We start from the raw sequence: 13,143 nt of genomic DNA, 5'->3' as shown, positions 1-13,143 counted from the left end.
GCAGTGGTACGGCCTGCGCTGCCGGAACTGTCGGAGCCGTTACCCTGGAAACCGAGTTCTGCCGCTGGTCGCGGCCCGAGTGTTAACCCCGTCGGCACCGCCCGAGAGCGGCTGTCGGCAGAGCCTTCCCCACCCTTCTCGTCGCCGCCCCGCAGCCGCTATGGAGCGGGTCCCTCTCGGGGCCACGCCCCGACCCTGCGCCTTCTCTTTTCTTAGCTGCCGACGTCCGCACAGTCTTGCCCAGAGTTTACCCCGGACAATGGCTGGCCCTACTTTACACCTCCCTTCATTATCCCGGCAGGACACTCCCAGTAGTGCTGCTCAATACTCAGCACCCCGACTTTTCTTCCCTTTTTTTTTTTTTACTGTCCCTAATGCCCCTTAACACCTCTCTGTTATCACACTCTCAGTTCTCCCCAATGGGGTAGTTTACGATTCCTTTCTTTCTAGTCTTTGCCCTAAATTATGGAGAAACTCAGCTGTATTTATTCATACCTTAGCTCCACACCGGCCCTCTCCAGTCCTCATTCTAAGCTTATTTACTACCGCTTCCTTACAGCACGGCGTTTCCAGGCGCCGCTGTGAGAGAGACTCCCTTCTGCTTTACACAGCAAACTTCCCTGCACTTCTGCTCCTGCTGCTGAGCTGTGACTGTCGGAGAGCCACCGATTTCCAGGCACATGCTCGGCTGGCTTTGTACGCAGAAGGCAGCAGCCTTGTTTTATGAGCTTTTCTTTCTCATTGGCCTCTTAAACTGTATATAAACTGTATGGCCCAATTATGCTGATAGTCAATATATTTGTATGTGCTAACACAGATTTACTTCTTTATAAACTAGAGCGACTATTGGGCTTGGTTAAGGTGCTCCAGCAAATGTCTGTTGGTTTATAAACTGTGTTTTGTGGAACCAGGACAATGCTCTATTCTAAAATGTGGCTCCTGGGTCTTAAATGCCCACACAGAGGATAGGATTTCAGAGATTCGTGTTAAGTACCCCCAAACCAAGAATTTTTGAATCAGAAAATGATCCTCTATATTTTTTATGAATTTATGGATTCAAGATACAAGACAACCTGATTTAGTTATCTAAAAGGAAAATGGTTTATTGATTCTTTGAGGACCTGAACAAAATTTTGAATGTGTTCTGTACTCAGCATATAAGATTAATAACTTTTAAAACTATATATATATAATATTCAAGAATTTGTTACTGTGATCACATATTGCTTTTCCTGTTAAGCTTAAGGAATATCCATGGTCACTTGCTTTGTAACACAGAGATCACAATACTTTTTAAAAATATATATATTTTTATTGATTTCAGAGAGGAAGGGGGAGGGAAAGACAGAAACATCAATGATGAAAGAGAATCATTGATCGGCTGCCTCCTGCACGTCCCCCACTGGGGATCGAGCCCGAAACCCGGGCATGTGCCCTTGATCAGAATTGAACCCGGGACCCTTCAGTCTGCAGGCAGACGGGATAGAGACTAAGCCAAACTGGCTAGGGCAGATTGATAACTTTTGACCACTTCTCTTTTGCCCAAGAAACCAGTATTAGACCAAGCACATACAGAATCACTAATAGGCATAGGACATTTTAGACCCCCACCCACCTCTCCCTGAATCAGGAAATGCAGAAGTGAACATTCTCACAAGTTTGCTACCTCACCCACATTACACATGGTGTGAGGCCATAGGGTTTTTTTAAAAATAACTTTTCTGAAATAATAGACTGTAATGTTAGTCATTCAGATTATTCCAGACGTGCTGTGTCATAAGTGTCACAATTCTGGGGTATACCTGGGCAAATACTCTTTTCCTAGAGTGTATCTAGGCTTATTGTCTCAATCACTTCTGCCTAAAACTTTTACCTTGAACTCTACGTGAAAGTCACTTTTGTTGTTGTGCATATGTAGCTATGTTTGTGTTTATGTCAAGGTCTTAATCCAAAACACCTTAATCCTACTGAACACAAAACAAAGTGGTAGACTACCAGGGGGTTCGGGGTGGGGCCAGTGGCACTGACCTAAAGAGAAGTTTAGCGGTTTTTCCTTCACTAGAACGGCTCTTATTCTCAAGTCTAAAGAGTCATTTAGAGGTCCCTGAAAGCACTTTCGAAAGAAGTTGGCCACCCGGTCCTAGACGTAGAGTTGAACTCTAGAATTGTACTAATACAGAGCCCTTTATTTAAGGCATTCAAGCATATATTACAAGGATTTTCAGCAATATGGTTATTTTCACATTTAATAAATAGGAAAACAAACATCAGGAAGCATCTAAGAAAATGAACGTTAGTGAGGAAAAAGAAGTGTGACATCAAATGAGTCCTATGTTTTTTGGAGACCTGGTACGTTATTGAGGAAATGACTCTTCTTTCTGGGTCTTAGTCCTGCTGTCGCCTCCACCCTGGGAATATGCATTGTTCCTCGGACTTAGTCCTGCTGTCGCCTCCACCCTGGGAATATGCATTGTTTCTCGGACTTAGTCCTGCTGTCGCCTCCACCCTGGGAATATGCATTGTTCCTAATGCTGGCTGGAGATGAGGAATGTTTTCCTATGCAGTAGCTTCTTGGAGGCTTTGGTTTAGGCTCAGATTTGAGGCACAAAAACAGACGGTATTATGGGCCTGAGACTGATGGTCTGGAAAAGATATACACCAATGTAGAAAGTCCTGGGGATAGCTGTGAATATTTTAAGGACAGGTTGAGATTTTTGTATATGATTCAACAACTTGCAACCAGAATAAAATTCTTCTCTGAATGAGCTACAGACTTCTGTTTAGAAGCAGAAAGGATAGCCCTGTGTAGGAAGTCAATCCAAAATTTTACCAAGAATTTTGAAGAAGCTAGATTTTCAGATAGGGTGTGTTTTTCACCTGGTAGAGGCCTGGGAAAATTGAGAGGCTAACCCAAATATCATGATTCCTTAAGGATGTATACTTCCTTATTCAGAGAGGGACAATCTGGCAGAAAAGCTCAAAAGAGATCTGTAACTTTTTAAACTCCTCACTCAAAAATATATATAGTTGACCTTTGAATAACTCGGGTTTGAACTGTGTGGATTCTCATATATTCGGATTTTTTTTTCCAATAAATATACAGTTGGCCTTCAGAATCCCTGGGTTTTGTATCAGAGTATTCAACCAACCACAGATCAAAAACAGTATTTTCAGTCTGCAGTTGGGAATACATGATGTCAACTGTGTGCATTGTTCTATACCAGTGGTCGGCAAACCGCGGCTCGCGAGCCACATGCGGCTCTTTGGTCCCTTGAGTGTGGCTCTTCCACAAAATACCACGTGCGGGCGCGCACGTACAGTGCGATTGAAACTTCGTGGCCCATGCGCAGAAGTCGGTTTTCGGCCTGGGCGAGTCTATTTTGAAGAAGTGGCGTTAGAAGAAGTGGGGGGTGTGGGTCGGGCGATGGGAGACCGGCGCAGGTGGGCCGAGGGATACGCAGCGCAGGGTAGGCGCGCGTGATTCATGCACGAGTTGAGTGAGCCAATCAGTCAGCAGTCTCATTGTGCAGTGGTTAGTGCTAGTTGCATCCACAAATTGCGTGCAGGTGACAAAAGTAAAGCTTATTAAGTTAATTTTAGGGAACGTTGTGGAGTGAAAGAAGATGTAGTGTCGAGGACTGAGAAAGGTATGTTGAGATGGTTTGGACATATAGAGAGGATGAACAAAAGGAGATAGACGAAACAAGTATACAAGATGAGTGTGGATGGGAGAGTTGGACGGGGTCGACCTCAGCGAACGTACCTCAATCAGATTGAGGACGTTTTTAGCCAAGGCCAGCTTAGGAGTACCCTAATTAAGTTAATAACAATGTAACTACCTATATAGTTTAAGTTTAAAAAATTTGGCTCTCAAAAGAAATTTCAATTGTTGTACTGTTGATATTTGGCTCTGTTGACTAATGAGTTTGCCGACCACTGTTCTATACCATCTATACTAATATGCTAATTAGACTGGTCATCTTCCAGACATCCTTCCCCACGTCCTTCTGGACAAAGCCACAGTGGCAGGGGCTGCAGAGGTGGTTAGGGGTGATCAGGCTGTCAGGAGAGCAGTTAGGGGGATCAGGCCGACAGGGAAGAGCAGTTAGGGGTGATCAGGCAGGCAGGTCCTGGATTGGACAGGGTGCAGGTCGGGCTGAAAGGACTCCCCCCCCACCCCCCCGGCTGTGCATGAATTTCGTGCACCGGGCCTCTGGTTTTATATAAGGGACTTGAACATCCTCAGATTTTGGGATCCGTGAGGGTCCTGGAACCAATCCCCACCCCCTCCCCCGTGGATACTGAGGGACTATAGTCAGGTTTGGGGGGAGTCAAAAGTTATAAGTGGATTTTCTACTACGTGGAAGATGGCTCCTAACTCCACATTGTTTAAGGGTAAATTGTATATCCAAGAATAGTGGCCCAGAGTCTACCTGGTGGGTGTTGGATCATAGGAATTAAAATTTGTGTGTTTTGTATTAACCCTAAAGTATACATGATACAGTGTCTGCTATATAGTAGATACTCTGTAAATGTTCAACTGAAATGAATGAGAACAATAATACTAATATAATACCTTTATGAAAGACTTCATACATATCAAAACTTCTCCAGGAGTTCTGGAGTTTATGAAATGGTTCCTTTCCAACTTCAAGATTTCTTTAGAGCAAAATTCTCTGTATTCTTAGTATTTCTAAACAGGAGAGTATCTTGGGGCATCTCTTTTCTTTTTTAAATTTTATTGACTAGAGAAAGATAAAAGAAAGGGGAGAGAGAGGAAGAGAGAGAGAAACATAGGTTTGTTGTTACACTTATTTATGTATTCATTGGTTGATTCTTGTCCAAGGATTGCTTAATGTGCCCTGACCAGGGATTGAACCCATAACCTTGGCATATCAGGATGACTCCCTAACCAAATGAGCTATCCAACCAGGTTAGGCATCTCTTGATTAGAAAATATTAAAAATAAGAGAGGTGAGAACTTGACCCACTGACTGCATATCCTATATAATAAAAGAGAAACATGTAAATTGACCATCCCTTCTCTACACTCACCAGCCAGTCAGGGTGAATATGCATATTAACCAGACAAAGATGGTGGGCGGAGAGCAGAAGCAGGAGAGCCAGCAGCTTGGGGGGACGTGGCTCCCTTGGTCAGCGGGCGGAGAGCAAAGCAGGAGAGCTGGAGGCTTGGGGGGGCCGTGACTCCCTCAGTTGCTCCCAGCATGGGGAGCACCAGAAATTCTGGGAATAGTAGTACTAATGGCAGCCCCAGGACCGGAAGTGGAAGCCCAGAGTGCGGGGAGCACCAGGAATGCTGGGAATCGTAGTTCTGGTGGCAGATGGAGCTCCTAGACCAGCGGTTCTCAACCTGTTGGAGGCTTTGGTTTAGGCTCAGATTTGAGGCACAAAAACAGACGGTATTATGGGCCTGAGACTGATGGTCTGGAAAAGATATACACCAATGTAGAAAGTCCTGGGGATAGCTGTGAATATTTTAAGGACAGGTTGAGATTTTTGTATATGATTCAACAACTTGCAACCAGAATAAAATTCTTCTCTGAATGAGCTACAGACTTCTGTTTAGAAGCAGAAAGGATAGCCCTGTGTAGGAAGTCAATCCAAAATTTTACCAAGAATTTTGAAGAAGCTAGATTTTCAGATAGGGTGTGTTTTTCACCTGGTAGAGGCCTGGGAAAATTGAGAGGCTAACCCAAATATCATGATTCCTTAAGGATGTATACTTCCTCATTCAGAGAGGGACAATCTGGCAGAAAAGCTCAAAAGAGATCTGTAACTTTTTAAACTCCTCACTCAAAAATATATATAGTTGACCCTGAGGGCTCCCAGATTGGAGAGGGTGCAGGTTGGGCTGAGGGATCCCCCGCCCCCATGCATGAATCTTCGTGCACCGGGCCCCTAGTAGAAGATAGAAGCAGCAACAAAACCCTCCAATAACCAGAAACGGGCAAAGGACTTGAATAGACGTTTCTTCAAAGAACATATAAAAATGTCCAATAAGCAAATGAAAAGATGCTTGACATCAGTAATTGCAAGGGAAATGCAAATCAAAACCACAATAAGATATAACTTCACACCCATTAGGATGGCTACTATTAATAAAAGAGAAAATAACAAGGATTGATGAGACTATAGAGAAATGGGAACATTGGTGAACTATAGGTAGGAATGTAAAATGGTACAGCTACTGTGGAAAACAGTGTGGCAGTTCCTCAAAAAATGAGAACTACAGATGATCTAGCAATCCCGCTTCTGGGTATATACCCAAGATAAATGAAAGCAGAATCTTGAAGAGATATTTGTACACCATGTTCATAGAAGTACTATTCACAATGCCCAAAAGGTGGAAGCAACTCAAATGTCCACTGATGGATGAACAGATAAACAAATGTGGAATATACAACAGTGGGCAAAAATAGGTTTACAGTTATAGAGTATACAAAACAGAGTTTATTCTTGTATTATTATTTATTTATTATTTGTATTTGTCATTGTTATTATTTTGTATCCTTGATGCTGGTAATTTAACCTACTTTTGCCCATCCTGTACAGTGGTGTATTATTTATCCTTTAAAAGGAAGGAACTCCTGTCACATGCTACAGCAGGAATGGACCTTGAGGAAATTATGTTAAGTGAAATAATCCAGTCACAAAAAGACAAATACTTTATGATTCCACTTATATGAGGTGCCTAGAGTAGTTAATCTCATAGAAACAGAAAGTGGAATGGTGGCCTCTCAGGGGCTGAGGGAGGGAAAATGGGGAGTTGCTGTTTATTCGGTATAGAGTTTCAGTTTTGCAAGATGAAAAAGTTTTGGTGATCTGCTGCCAATATATTTAACACTATGGAATTATACACTTAAAAATGGTTGAGCCTTGGGCAGTGTGGCTCAGTTGGCTGGAGCATTGTCCCATACACCAAAATGTCTAGATACAATTCCTGGTCAGGGCACATACCCAGGTTGCAGGTTCGATCCCCAGTTGGGGCAAATAGGGGAGGCAACTGATCATTTTTTCTTTCTCACATCAATGTTTCTCCCTCTCTCTCTCTCTCTCTCTCTCCCTTCCTCTCTCTTTAAAGTCCATGAAAACATATCCTCAGGTGAGGATTTAAAAAAAAAAATAGTTGGTTGGCCCGGTCAGCTTGGCTCAGGGGTTGAACATTGACCTATGGACCAGGCAGTCACGGGTCGATTCCCTCTTAGAGCACATGATGGGGTTGTGAGCTCGATTCTCAATGAGGGGCATGCAGGAGACAGCCGATCAATGATTCTCTCTCATCATTGATATTTCTATCTCTCTCTCCCTCTTCCTGAAACTCATAAAAACATATTTTTAAAAACTAAGAATAAAAATATTGTCTCATTTGCTCAGTTCACCCTTCTCTGACAATAGAGTTTGGTGTTACATCCAGGCAGGGATGGAGAAGAGGAGCCATTCCGGGTTGCCTGACCCCTGGGAAGGCCCAGGTGCAGGGTGGCTTCCATGCATGTCTCCCTTGAGTGCCTATGACATGAAGGCTCCTTAGCACACCTCTGTTTCCCAGGCAGCACTGTGAGCTGAATTCACACCGGGCTGAAGCTGTGCATTGGAACCCTAGATCTCCCATCATAGCTGCATGACTTACCACACAGTGGCTTAAAGTCTTCGAACGTCAATTTCCTCCTCTATAAAATCAAAGTAGTTCTTGTTATGAGAATTCATGGAGAAAAAAAATTCCTCAAGAAAGGAAGGTCCAAATGTAGAACCTGGTACATAGTAGGGTCCTAGTAAATGTCATTTTGTTTTTCTCTTTTATAAATGCGCTGTGAAAAAACCACCACACAGAAGTGCCCCAAATTGTACAAATATACATTTTCTGTCAGTTAAACATTTTTAAACGTTATTTCCTGTTTTTAAGAAATGTGCAGGTTAAAGGAGCGGAAACGTAGCAAAAGTGCAAGAGTGTAAGAAAGTCATCTCTCACTGAGAGCCGCCCTTCGGCCTCTCTGCACCCCATTTTCTCCTCGGTACGTCAGAAAGAGGAGCACGTCCCATTCAGGCACCAAGAAATAGTCCCAATCTCTCCTGCCAGACACACATCCATCCCGTTGCCTTTGACCTGCGTTTTCACTACCAACTCTCACACTTTCCTTGCTTTAGAGCAGGGATTCTCAAACTTACCAGGTACAGATGCATCTGAACAGCTTCGAAGGCATCCCAGTCAGAAAGTTTGGGATTGGGTTTGAGGATTTGCATTCCTAACAAGTGAAGCTGACTACTGACCTGGGACCGCAGCACTGAGAATCACTGGTTAGAGCAACCTCCTACTACCCACATTTCTTTTTCCTGCTTTAAAACTTTTGTTAAATTATACTTTAAGTCTTTCCCTTTTTGGTAAAAATAGCATAGAAAGAAAACACTATGTTTTCTACCCCATCGCCCCTCCCCCCATCTTTTGTCTTTTAGAAGGTAAGCTCCTCTGGTATGAGGACTGAATTTTTTTCCCTTGTAGTATAATGAAAAGAACACAGGTTTCTTGCCAGACAGATTCTTGGTTAAAAAAAATTTTTTTCTCTCTCTCTTTTCTTTTTAAAAATTTTCTTCATTTTTTTCTGTTGGGGTTAAAATCTTGATTCTCACTTACTAGCTCTGTGACTTTGGATAAATTATTTAACCAGTTGGAGCCTTTGTTTTCTTGTTTGTCAAATGGGACTAGTGATTTTCATATCTTGTAAGTTTTGATAGGATTGAATGGGATAATGTGTGTAACCTCCTAGTGCAGTTCCCACCATAATGAAAATAGCTAATATTTATTGAGCATTTATTGTGCATTAGACATTCTTTCAAGGTCTTCACATATATGAATTCATTTATTCTTTACCACAACTAATCTCCACAGCATATGTTTTCATTATTATCTCCATTTTACAGAAGAGGAAATTGCGACATAGAGAGAGAAGTAACTTGAACTCAAGGACAAACGGCTGGCTGAACTGGAATTTGAACTCCATAGTCTACATCTAGAGCAGTGATGGCGAACCTATGACACGCGTGTCAGAGGTGACATGCAAACTCATTTTTTTGGTTGATTTTTCTTTGTTAAATGGCATTTAAATATATAAAATAAATATCAAAAATATAAATCTTTGTTTTACTATGGTTGCAAATATAAAAAAATTTCTATATGTGACATGGCACCAGAGTTAAGTTAGAGTTTTTAAAAATGCTGACACGCTGAGCTCAAAAGGTTCGCCATCACTGATCTAGAGACCACATTCTAAACCACTGTGCTTTGCTGCCTTAACAATATAAATTTAGGGAGCATTTGAGATCTTGCTAGTGTATGTCATCAGTTTGGCTCAAACTCTTATAACAATTCTCTATAGGTTTGTACATTTCTTACATTGATATTTACTTGGCATAGTTGGCAAGAATTCTGAGAAGCTCACCCAGGACCACCCTGTGGACCCAGACCCCGTGTTAGGTACAAACAAGGGACCATTGTGCCCCACGGACTCCCTGCTTTGCATCATGTGAAGTTGGGTGAGTTTCTCTCAGAATCCCCAGCCTCCTTGCTATAAGTAGCTGGCCATGGCTTTGAGCTGTTCTTAGAAAATCCTTGAGATGGTGGGAAGCGTTGCAGTGCTGGGGTATTTAGGCAACTGAGAGTCTTTGTAGGATTGCCTGAGGAAATTTCCTCTGGTCCTAAAGGGATAGTCACTGCATTTGGCTCATAAGGAAATGTACATGAAAGGGCTGGTTTTCCCTAGAAGTTTGCTTCGATCTCAAAATTAACATGGGCAATCATGCCACTGAGGCAGACAAGCCCCACAACAGTCAGCCTCCCATCAATACTAAGATGGCTGAGATGAGGATCCTTTAATACTTTTAAATTAATTTTTACTTGCACAATTACAAAAAGCCAGCTATAAAAGTAGGCAGAATGAATGGAAAAGAGGATAAATGGATCGACCTATGATGTCATTTAGATGTTAACCCAATACTTTTCAGTAAAATGGCTGTCCTTATTTTAAAGGGGGGAAGGTCATTTGGAACTAGACTGGTCAAGGACAAAGATAAATTGTAAGTGCCTCCAAAACAAAATTTGAATCCAACTGTTCTCTGTTTGTGTCTGTCTATGTGTGTCTATATATGTATGTTGTAAATGTGAGATAATTTTCTACCTCTAAATGGTATTGTTAAAATTAATTTAAAGGCAAGTGCTTATAAGAAATGGTTATTCAAAATTCTCAGAAATATAGAAGCTAACTGAAATGCTTTTCAAGTTCATCTATGATTAATTGCCAGTGAATAAAAGTTAGCTTACATTTGTGGGTTTAAGTAAAACAGACATGTCTTTATTTTACCTGGATTTTACAAAAATATGTCCATGTTAATAATTAACTTTGATGCTTATGAAAAATGTTTTCATTAGACATTGAGGTTTTAAGTGTTAAAATCTCAATATATGTAGGAATAACTTTGCGATGTATCTGAAGGCCCCTGATACCTCAAAAATTTTGAAATTTCATGAAAACCGTTGTAAAATAAGTGAGAAAAACTTCTAGGGTATATTGTATGTGTAAGCAGTGGTTGTTAATTAAATGAATAGACGGGGCTATGGGAAACCCAAAACGGCCCCTTGGTTCTTCCCTACTCTCTTGCTCCCATTTTTTGGTATTTGCATTCCTTCATGAATCATAAGCTCGGTTCTTCCTTGCCCCTTGCCTCCCCATTTTTCAGTTTTTGCATTCCTTCATGCAGTAATGTGCATTTAAGCTGAATTTAGAGAAGGAACTTATGAGCTGACATTATTGAAAGGAGACATCTTATACTATTGGCAAGGTTTGATAGAATCACTTCAAGAAAATGCCAATTTGGTAACTGCTGGAAGGAAGTACTGGCTGGTACTTTGTATCTTTGTTGAGCTTTCCCCCAATCCAGCCTACAGGTACAGGTGAGCCACCAAATCTGAGTCTACATAACCTGACTAACACTGTTTGTCCCACCTTTGTGATTCTCTGAGATCTCACCCCACCCAACTAGCACACTTGTCCAGACCTCTTTCAGCAGCTGTTACACACAAGCAGCAGCCGTAGTCCATGCTGTGGACTTTCATAAAATCTCTTCAATGTCCACAAACCCCAAACAAGCAGCTGCTGGCCTTAGTCAGCCCTATACGCCTTATTAAGTGATCCCAAGCATTGCACTACTGGAAGCTGGCCATGGTTTGCAGCATATCCTCTCCTAGGCATTTCCAAGCTCAGCACAAGCAGCTACCAACCACAGATCACTTTGTAGCTCCTACAAGGTGGCCCCAGGCTGGGCACAGGCAGCAGTTGACCTTGGCCTTTACTAGGGCCCCTCCCAAGAGGCCACAGAACAAACACACCCAGTGGCCAGCTTCACACTAGAGCACCACCCAATTAGCTCTCCAAATGGCACAAGCAAAGGGTGGACTTGGCAGGTAGCAGAGCCGCTCTAAAGCAAATTTTGCTCCGTGGGGTCAGCTCCCACAAAACAGCTTGTCTGCCATAGTCACAGGCAATACTCATAGTCAGTCTGAGGGTCAGTCCCACCCACTGATGTGTCAACAGCAACTAAAGATCAACTACAACAGGAGAGCACACACAACCCACACAAGGCCACCCCTAGAAGACCCGGAGTAGGTGGCCAGGGAGACTGCCACTGGATGCCACAGGACATCTACTACATAAGGCAGCCAACCATGTCAAGACTGAGAGACATAGCCCATCTGCCTAATACATAGAAGCAAACACAGAAAGGCAGCCAAAATGAGGAGAAAAGAAACATGTTCCAGTTGAAAGAACAGGACAAAAACTCCAGAAAAATAACTAGACAAAATGAAGGCTACCAGATACTGACTTCAAAACACTGATTGTATGAATGCTCAATGAACTTAGGGGAAGAATAGAGGAAGCCCTTGAGAACTTACACAAAAAGAGAGAAACCATAAAAAGGACAAATCACTCAGAAATGAAGAATACAATAACTGAAATGAAGAATACTTTAGATGGGATCAACAATAGATTATAAGAAGCAGAGTGTTGAATCAGTGATTTAGTAGACAAGGTAGCTGAAAACACCCAACTGGAACAGCAAAAAGAAAAAACAATGTAAAAGTGAGGTAATTTAAAGGACCTCTAGGACATCAACTGTACCTACATTCACATCATAGGGGTGCCAGAAGAAGAAGAGAGAGCAAAAGGAATTGAAAACCTATTTGAAGAAATAATGACTGAAAACTTTCCTCCCCTGGGAGAGGAAATAGACATACAAGTCTGGGCCCCAGAAAGAGTCTCACACAAGGCCAACTCAAAGAGGCCCACACCAAGACACATCATAGTTAAAATGCCAAAGGTTAAAGACAAAGAAACAATCTTAAAAGCAGCAAGAGAAAAACATTAGTTACCTACCAGGGAGCTTCCATAAGACTATCAATTGGTTTCTCAATAAAAACTTTGCAGGCCAGAAGGAATTGGCATGAAATATTCAAGGTGATGAAAATCAAGGACCTACAATCAACTCACTTTATCCAGCAAAGCTAATATTTAAAATTAAAGGACAGAAAAAGAGCTTCCCAGACAAGAAAAAGCTAAAGGAGTACATCACTATCAAACCAGCATTATAAGAAATGTTAAAGGGAATTCTTTAAGAAAATGAAGGGAGAAAAAGATTACAAATATGAATAATAAAATGGCAATAACTACATGCCTATCAATAATTACTTTAAATGTAAATGGTTTGAATGCTTTAACCGTAACCCAATCAAAAAATGGACAATGGACCTAAATAGATACTTTTCAAAAGAAGACAGAAGAAAGGCCAAAAGACTTATGAAAACATGTTTAAAGTCACTAATCATCTGAGAGATGCAAATCAAAATGACAATGTGGCACCATCTCACACCTGTCAGAATGGCTATCATCAACAAATCAACAAACGACAAGTGCTGGTGAGGATGTGGAGAAAAAGGAACCCTTGTGCACTGCTGGTGAGAATGCAGACTGGTGCAGCCACTGTGGAGAACAGTATGGAGTTTCCTCAAAAAACTAAAAATGGAACTCTCATTTGACCCAGTGATCCCACTTCTAGGAATATATCCCAAGAAACTAGAAA

The 13,143-nt window shown here is 41.8% G+C and overlaps 1 protein-coding gene across 2 annotated transcripts in view; it reads left to right on the top strand.

Annotated features, from left to right (window-relative positions):
- The window catches only part of WNT5B (wingless-type MMTV integration site family, member 5B), a 132,223-nt gene that overhangs the window by 44,159 nt on the left and 74,921 nt on the right, over nt 1–13,143 (top strand). Inside the window, exon 1 of one of the 2 annotated variants that reach the window (XM_005865920.2) lies at nt 9,525–9,546. The exons of the other annotated variant lie outside the window; for it this stretch is intronic. The gene's annotated coding sequence lies outside the window, so the exon portion shown is untranslated. Of the gene's footprint in view, nt 1–9,524; nt 9,547–13,143 lie in introns of those variants that run through there. 2 annotated transcript variants of the gene reach the window in all.

Source organism: Myotis brandtii, unplaced genomic scaffold (assembly GCF_000412655.1).
Source record: "Myotis brandtii unplaced genomic scaffold, ASM41265v1 scaffold216, whole genome shotgun sequence".
Taxonomy (NCBI): domain Eukaryota; kingdom Metazoa; phylum Chordata; class Mammalia; order Chiroptera; family Vespertilionidae; genus Myotis; species Myotis brandtii.
Note: the sequence above shows the minus strand (reverse complement) of the source record. Positions and strands in the feature narration are given on the sequence as shown.